Consider the following 7570-nt stretch of genomic DNA (forward strand, 5'->3'; position numbering starts at 1 on the left):
AATCCTAAAATTTGTTCTGAGTTCAAGAAACTTATTGTCTGCCAGGCATAGTTAGTATTTTATTGTGAAATATATCAGGTTTGCTAGTCTCGTGCGGGTCACTATCTCCCCCTTGCGATAGCGCTACTGTTAACTAAAGCAATACCAATGCGTTTTCCATACTATGCATTATCAAGGGATGGATGGGAGGATGTACTTTATGGCCACCCTAATAAAAGTTAATAAAAAACAAAATCCCTTAATTGTTGGCTTATAAGAAGAACATACTTACAAAGAAGTACTGACACTCAATGCATTTTCAGTAAAATGTACTACCAAGCTGGGGGTACTTTGTGACCGCCACAAAAAGTATTTTAAAAGGCAGACTTCGTTCACTCTTCTTACTTTTGCTCACAACATACCTTTTATAGAGTTTTTGATGTTTCAGTAAGGTCTTGGAACTGAAAATATTGAATAGCATTCATTGTGGAAAGTGACACCTACTATGTACACTTAAATTTTTGGGGACAGCTTAACTGAAAATTTTTAAGCATTTATAGAACCTTGTATAAGAGTTCATTAAGAACAATAAATATTTTTCTTCAAAATTTTAACATATAAAGTAACTATATTATAATATTTTCAAAAGGTGGGCATAAAGTACCTCCCTGCCTTGGTGTTGTGCGGGTTAAAGGAAGGGGCCACGAACTTTTGGGGATCATGGATCTGTTGTGCATTAAAATCCTATGTGTATAGGAAGTTTGTGGAGAAACCTATAATGTTATCAGCGGTAGCAATTTGTTCTGTATAGGTTTTATTCACGTGGAGTATCAGTCTCCTCATTTATTATTGCGATGTGGTATCAGTCTGTTCTGGTTGTGATTTTCGTGAGGTTGGTACCAATTTTTTTCATTTATAATTTTCTGGAGGTGAGATTCTGCCATTTTAAATGAACTTGTGCATATTGTTGGAGGCTATCTGTTACACGCAATTTTCGCGTTTTTTTATCACTATGCGAGTTGCCAAACGCTCATATGGCTCAAGGGCTCTGTACTCTGTGATTTCACCTGCTGATTAGTCCTGTGTTTTCTTGTTTAGTGCAAGGCATGTCGTTAGACAGTACTTTCAACACAGAGGCCAGTCACGTTGCTTGGCACAGAGTTTCGAATTCGGCAGGGCTTCGTGGACGGGCAGACAAGTAATCTTAATGCGCTGTAATAACTACATCTTCAACTGCACGTATTAGTTTTTATTTATTTGATGAAGATAAGCGTGGCTTATGTTGCGTTTATGCCGACAACTTATTGCTGGCATCTCTCCACCATGGCCCAACGGTGATGAAACAAACCCACCGATTCCTACTGTCACAGCCGGCCGGAGTGGCCGAGCGGTTCTAGGCACTTCAGTCCGGAACCGCGCGACCGCTACGGTCGCAGGTTCGAATCCTGCCTCGGGCATGGATGTGTGTGATGTCCTTAGGTTAGTTAGGTTTAAGTAGTTCTAAGTTCTAGGGGACTGATGACCTCAGATGTTAAGTCCCATAGTGCTCGGAGCCATTTGAACCTACTGCCACATTCAGCCCGCACCATAGCTGTTCGCTACGATCCTCACCAGGTGAAAATATCAGTCTGGTCTGTGTTTCGAGATGCGGCCACCGCCGGCAGTCCTGAAACTCGAGCTGTGAATGGCTGCTTCAATGTCACTCTAGGTTTCGTTTATGTGCTCTCCTGCACATCATACATGGAGTTCTGTATCTCCATCTACATGCATACTCTACAAACTAAAACTAAACTCCTCCCGAACAGGTCATCAAGTCCCATCGGTACCGACCGGCCGCCGTGCCATCCTCAGCCCAAATGCGTCACTGGATGCGGATACGGAGGCGCATGTGGTCAGCATACCACTCTTCCGGCCATATGTTAGTGTAAGAGACTGTAGCCGCTACTTCTCAATCAAGTAGCTCCTCAGTTTGCCTCACGTGGGCTGAGTGCACCCCGCGTGCCAACAGCACTCGGCTGACCGGATGGTCACCCAAAAAAATGATAGCCCAGACCGACAGCACTTAACTTCGGTGATCTGATGGGGAGCGGTGTTACTACTGCGGCAAGGCCGTTAGCATCCATACTCTACAAACAACTGCAAAACGTATGGCAGAGGGTACGTCTCATTGTACTTATTAAGGATTTCTTCCCGCTCCATTTGCGTATGGAACTCGGGAAAAATAGCTTCTTAGATGGTTCTCTGTACTGTAATTTGTCCAGTCTCATCTTCTTTATTTCTAGTGCAGTGAAACTCATTTCATCACCATCTCCGACGCTCAAGTCGCCCACTGTGGCGTCGAATGCAGTAAGTATTTGCCCGAACAGTCCATAAAGTCCCAATGGTACCGACCGGCCGCCGTGCCATCCTCGGCCCAAATGCGTCACTGGATGCGGCCAAACTTCCCCAAACGGGCGACTCCCGGCCCACAATGCCGTACGCTCATTTCATTTCATATGGGGTTATAATATATGCCTAGATTTTTCAATTAACTATTTAACTTAAGAACTATGGAAGAGACATTAGCGTATCTCCTTTTCTTTGTTAATATAGTATTTATTCTCATTTTATGACAAGTTCTATGTTCTTGAACATTTTCTAACTACAGTATAAGGAACGAAAAGTATATTTAATCTGATTTTAAGCTGATTACTGAATACGTATATGAATGTTTGTTTTGTGAGGTATGGTGTCATAGTTATAAATCAAAGTAGAACGCTATTATTTTAGTTGAAAATACGAAAAACAAATCTTATAATGGAACTGAACATTGATTTTTGGCTTATGCATGATCAGTGAGTTAGCATTTCATAAATGGTTGCCTAGACACAGCAATTCAAAAATAGGACTCGTGTTCTGATGTGACACATATTACAACCATATCAAGTCAGTGCATTTCTTTCAACTGATCCTCATTAATATCATCAATTACAGTATACATTGGATGACATCAAAAGTGAAGCACACAGAAGACGTGGTGATATGTTAATATAACTTCCTACGTGCACACACCAGCAGGTATGTAAATGATTAGAGTTGCAATTCTCTGTAAGTGCATTAGTGTTATTCGTGTTTAATGTTGTTATTAGAACTGTTAAGGTATGTAAGGGGCATTGAACAACATGAGATGTTGAGCATTCGCAGTGGAGGCCGCAGAGATGCACATACTCTTGTGAGATGGCGTTATCAGCATCCAAAAGAATCGCGTGAAATCCAGTGAAACCATCCAGAGCGACTTAAACTGCAACGACTTCATAAAACAAATAGTAGGAAAAGCACATGCCAGACTGAGATTCACTTGGAGAATCTTTAGGAAATGTGATCCATCCACAAAAGAAGTTGCTTACAGATCAATCATCTGACCGATTCTTGGGTATTGGTAGTCAGTCTGGAACTTGCAGCAGGTTGGTTTGGTAGGGAAATAGAGGAGATACAATGGGGCATTTTGACATGTAACATATGTAAGGCATTTTGTAGGTACTGAACAAACTCTTGCCGCAGATGCCACCAGAGCGGCCTTCTCCATCACTTAGAGGTCACCGTCTAACAGCCATTTGTCCCATGCACCATTCATGAATGAAAAAGCTAAGGCCCGAAAAATTATCGCAATCGAAATATCAGAAAAATTTGAGCTCATACGTATATTTGCTGACAGCTGCTCATGGCGTACACTATTCATAAATAGAAAAAGTAAGAGCTGAACCAATGATGACAATGAGAAATTCAGGAAAATTTGAGCTGATATGTATATTTGCTGACAGCTGGTCATCGCATGCACTATTCATCAATGGAAAAGGACAGGTCAGGAAGGTCAGAAGATGTGGATATATCAGAAATACCTTCTGCCTTCTGGTTTGAGATGTAGATGCAACAAACATCATAGTTAACACCATGAAACTGTTCGAATTTAAAGTTCATCCTTTCATTTAAACTAAGCAACGGTGAGGTGCCTTACTGGGCCTGTTTTCTCTGTTAACACTTCTCTCCCATTGTGTGACAAGTGTGTAAATTTTTTCTACGACCAAAATAGGAAACGAAGTGCAAGATGGTCCAAATTCGACAGAACTTTGTATAGTCTACACTCCTGGAAATGGAAAAAAGAACACATTGACATCGGTGTGTCAGACCCACCATACTTGCTCCGGACACTGCGAGAGGGCTGTACAAGCAATGATCACACGCACGGCACAGCGGACACACCAGGAACCGCGGTGTTGGCCGTCGAATGGCGCTAGCTGCGCAGCATTTGTGCACCGCCGCCGTCAGTGTCAGCCAGTTTGCCGTGGCATACGGAGCTCCATCGCAGTCTTTAACACTGGTAGCCTGCCGCGACAGCGTGGACGTGATCCGTATGTGCAGTTGACGGACTTTGAGCGAGGGCGTATAGTGGGCATGCGGGAGGCCGGGTGGACGTACCGCCGAATTGCTCAACACGTGGGGCGTGAGGTCTCCACAGTACATCGATGTTGTCGCCAGTGGTCGGCAGAAGGTGCACGTGCCCGTCGACCTGGGACCGTACCGCAGCGACGCACGGATGCACGCCAAGACCGTAGGATCCTACGCAGTGCCGTAGGGGACCGCACCGTCACTTCCCAGCAAATTAGGGACACTGTTGCTCCTGGGGTATCGGCGAGGACCATTCGCAACCGTCTCCATGAAGCTGGGCTACGGTCCCGCACACCGTTAGGCCGTCTTCCGCTCACGCCCCAACATCGTGCAGCCCGCCTCCAGTGGTGTCGCGACAGGCGTGAATGGAGGGACGAATGGAGACGTGTCGTCTTCAGCGATGAGAGTCGCTTCTGCCTTGGTGCCAATGATGGTCGTATGCGTGTTTGGCGCTGTGCAGGTCAGCGCCACAATCAGGACTGCATACGACCGAGGCACACAGGGCCAACACCCGGCATCATGGTGTGGGGAGCGATCTCCTACACTGGCCGTACACCACTGGTGATCGTCGAGGGGACACTGAATAGTGCACGGTACATCCAAACCGTCATCGAACCCATCGTTCTACCATTCCTAGACCGGCAAGGGAACTTGCTGTTCCAACAGGACAATGCACGTCCGCATGTATCCTGTGCCACCCAACGTGCTCTAGAAGGTGTAAGTCAACTACCCTGGCCAGCAAGATCTCCGGATCTGTCCCCCATTGAGCATGTTTGGGACTGGATGAAGCGTCGTCTCACGCGGTCTGCACGTCCAGCACGAACGCTGGTCCAACTGAGGCGCCAGGTGGAAATGGCATGGCAAGCCGTTCCACAGGACTACATCCAGCATCTCTACGATCGTCTCCATGGGAGAATAGCAGCCTGCATTGCTGCGAAAGGTGGATATACACTGTACTAGTGCCGACATTGTGCATGCTCTGTTACCTGTGTCTATGTGCCTGTGGTTCTGTCAGTGTGATCATGTGATGTATCTGACCCCAGGAATGTGTCAATAAAGTTTCCCCTTCCTGGGACAATGAATTCACGGTGTTCTTATTTCAATTTCCAGGAGTGTACATTCTAGTAACGATATGTAATTTGTATTGTACTTATACTGAGACAGATTGGTACTACCCTCTATTCTACAGACATCACAAGCAGATGAAGGTCTTACCTGTGACAGCGAAGAGAGTGGATACTATAACAGCGATGCACTGGTGTGGCGGCATGTTGCAGAAATTTGTCACGCCGGCTCGTAGTCAGGACCTGCAATGAGATAACGTACTGAGTTTTTGTTTAATTTAGGACTTACTTCACACTGGCAAGATTAGGAAATTCAAGTGCACTTTTACATCTAACCTGAGTTCCGTAGGGGGAACCATAGTTATCCAACAGAGGAAAGGGGACCTTCGGTTTGTATTTAATGAATTTTATATTTATATGGTGCAGGTATTCGAAATGAACGAAAAAAATAAAACGATGAAACAGCCCATAGCGAGAATCGAAACAGTAGTCCATTGATTAGCCAGTTGTTAGCAGTCCCCAACGCTACTGAGCTTTTACAGGGTGTTTCAAAAATCACCGGTATATTTGAAACGGCAATAAAAACTAAACGAGCAGCGATAGAAATACACCGTTTGTTGCAATATGCTTGGGACAACAGTACATTTTCAGGCGGACAAACTTTCGAAATTACAGTAGTTACAATTTTCAACAACAGATGGCGCTGCAAGTGATGTGAAAGATATAGAAGACAACGCAGTCTGTGGGTGCGCCATTCTGTACGTCGTCTTTCTGCTGTAAGCGTGTGCTGTTCACAACGTGCAAGTGTGCTGTAGACAACATGGTTTATTCCTTAGAACAGAGGATTTTTCTGGTGTTGGAATTCTACCGCCTAGAACACAGTGTTGTTGCAACAAGACGAAGTTTTCAACGGAGGTTTAATGTAACCAAAGAACCGAAAAGCAATACAATAAAGGATCTGTTTGAAAAATTTCAACGGACTGGGACCGTGACGGATTAACGTGCTGGAATGGTAGGGCGACCGTGTACGGCAACCGCAGAGGGCAACGCGCAGCTAGTGCAGCAGGTGATCCAACAGCGGCCTCGGGTTTCCGTTCGCCGTGTTGCAGCTGCGGTCCAAATGACGCCAACGTCCACGTATCGTCTCGTGCGCCAGAGTTTACACCTCTATCCATACAAAATTCAAACGCGGCAACCCCTCAGCGCCGCTACCATTGCTGCACGAGAGACATTCGCTAACGATATAGTGCACAGGATTGATGACGGCGATATGCATGTGGGCAGCATTTGGTTTACTGACGAAGCTTATTTTTACCTGGACGGCTTCGTCAATAAACAGAACTGGCGCATATGGGGAACCGAAAAGCCCCATGTTGCAGTCCCATCGTCCCTGCATCCTCAAAAAGTACTGGTCTGGGCCGCCATTTCTTCCAAAGGAATCATTGGCCCATTTTTCAGATCCGAAACGATTACTGCATCACGCTATCTGGGCATTCTTCGTGAATTTGTGGCGGTACAAACTGCCTTAGACGACACTGCGAACACCTCGTGGTTTATGCAAGATGGTGCCTGGCCACGTCGCACGGCCGACGTCTTTAATTTCCTGAATGAATATTTCGATGATCGTGTGATTGCTTTGGGCTATCCGAAACATACAGGAGGCGGCGTGGATTGGCCTCCCTATTCGCCAGACATGAACCCCTGTGACTTCTTTCTGTAGGGACACTTGAAAGACCAGGTGTACCACCAGAATCCAGAAACAATTGAACAGCTGAAGCAGTACATCTCATCTGCATGTGAAGCCATTCCGCCAGACACGTTGTCAAAGGTTTCGGGTAATTTCATTCAGAGACTACGCCATATTATTGCTACGCATGGTGGATATGTGGAAAATATCGTACTATAGAGTTTCCCAGACCGCAGCGCCATCTGTTGTTGAAAATTGTAACTACTGTAATTTCGAAAGTTTGTCTGCCTGAAAATGTACTGTTGTCCCAAGCATATTGCAACAAACGGTGTATTTCTATCGCTGCTCGTTTAGTTTTTATTGCCGTTTCAAACATACCGGTCATTTTTGAAACACCCTGTATATACAGACTGTC

This window comes from Schistocerca piceifrons, chromosome 10 (assembly GCF_021461385.2).
Source record: "Schistocerca piceifrons isolate TAMUIC-IGC-003096 chromosome 10, iqSchPice1.1, whole genome shotgun sequence".
In the NCBI taxonomy this organism is placed as follows: domain Eukaryota; kingdom Metazoa; phylum Arthropoda; class Insecta; order Orthoptera; family Acrididae; genus Schistocerca; species Schistocerca piceifrons.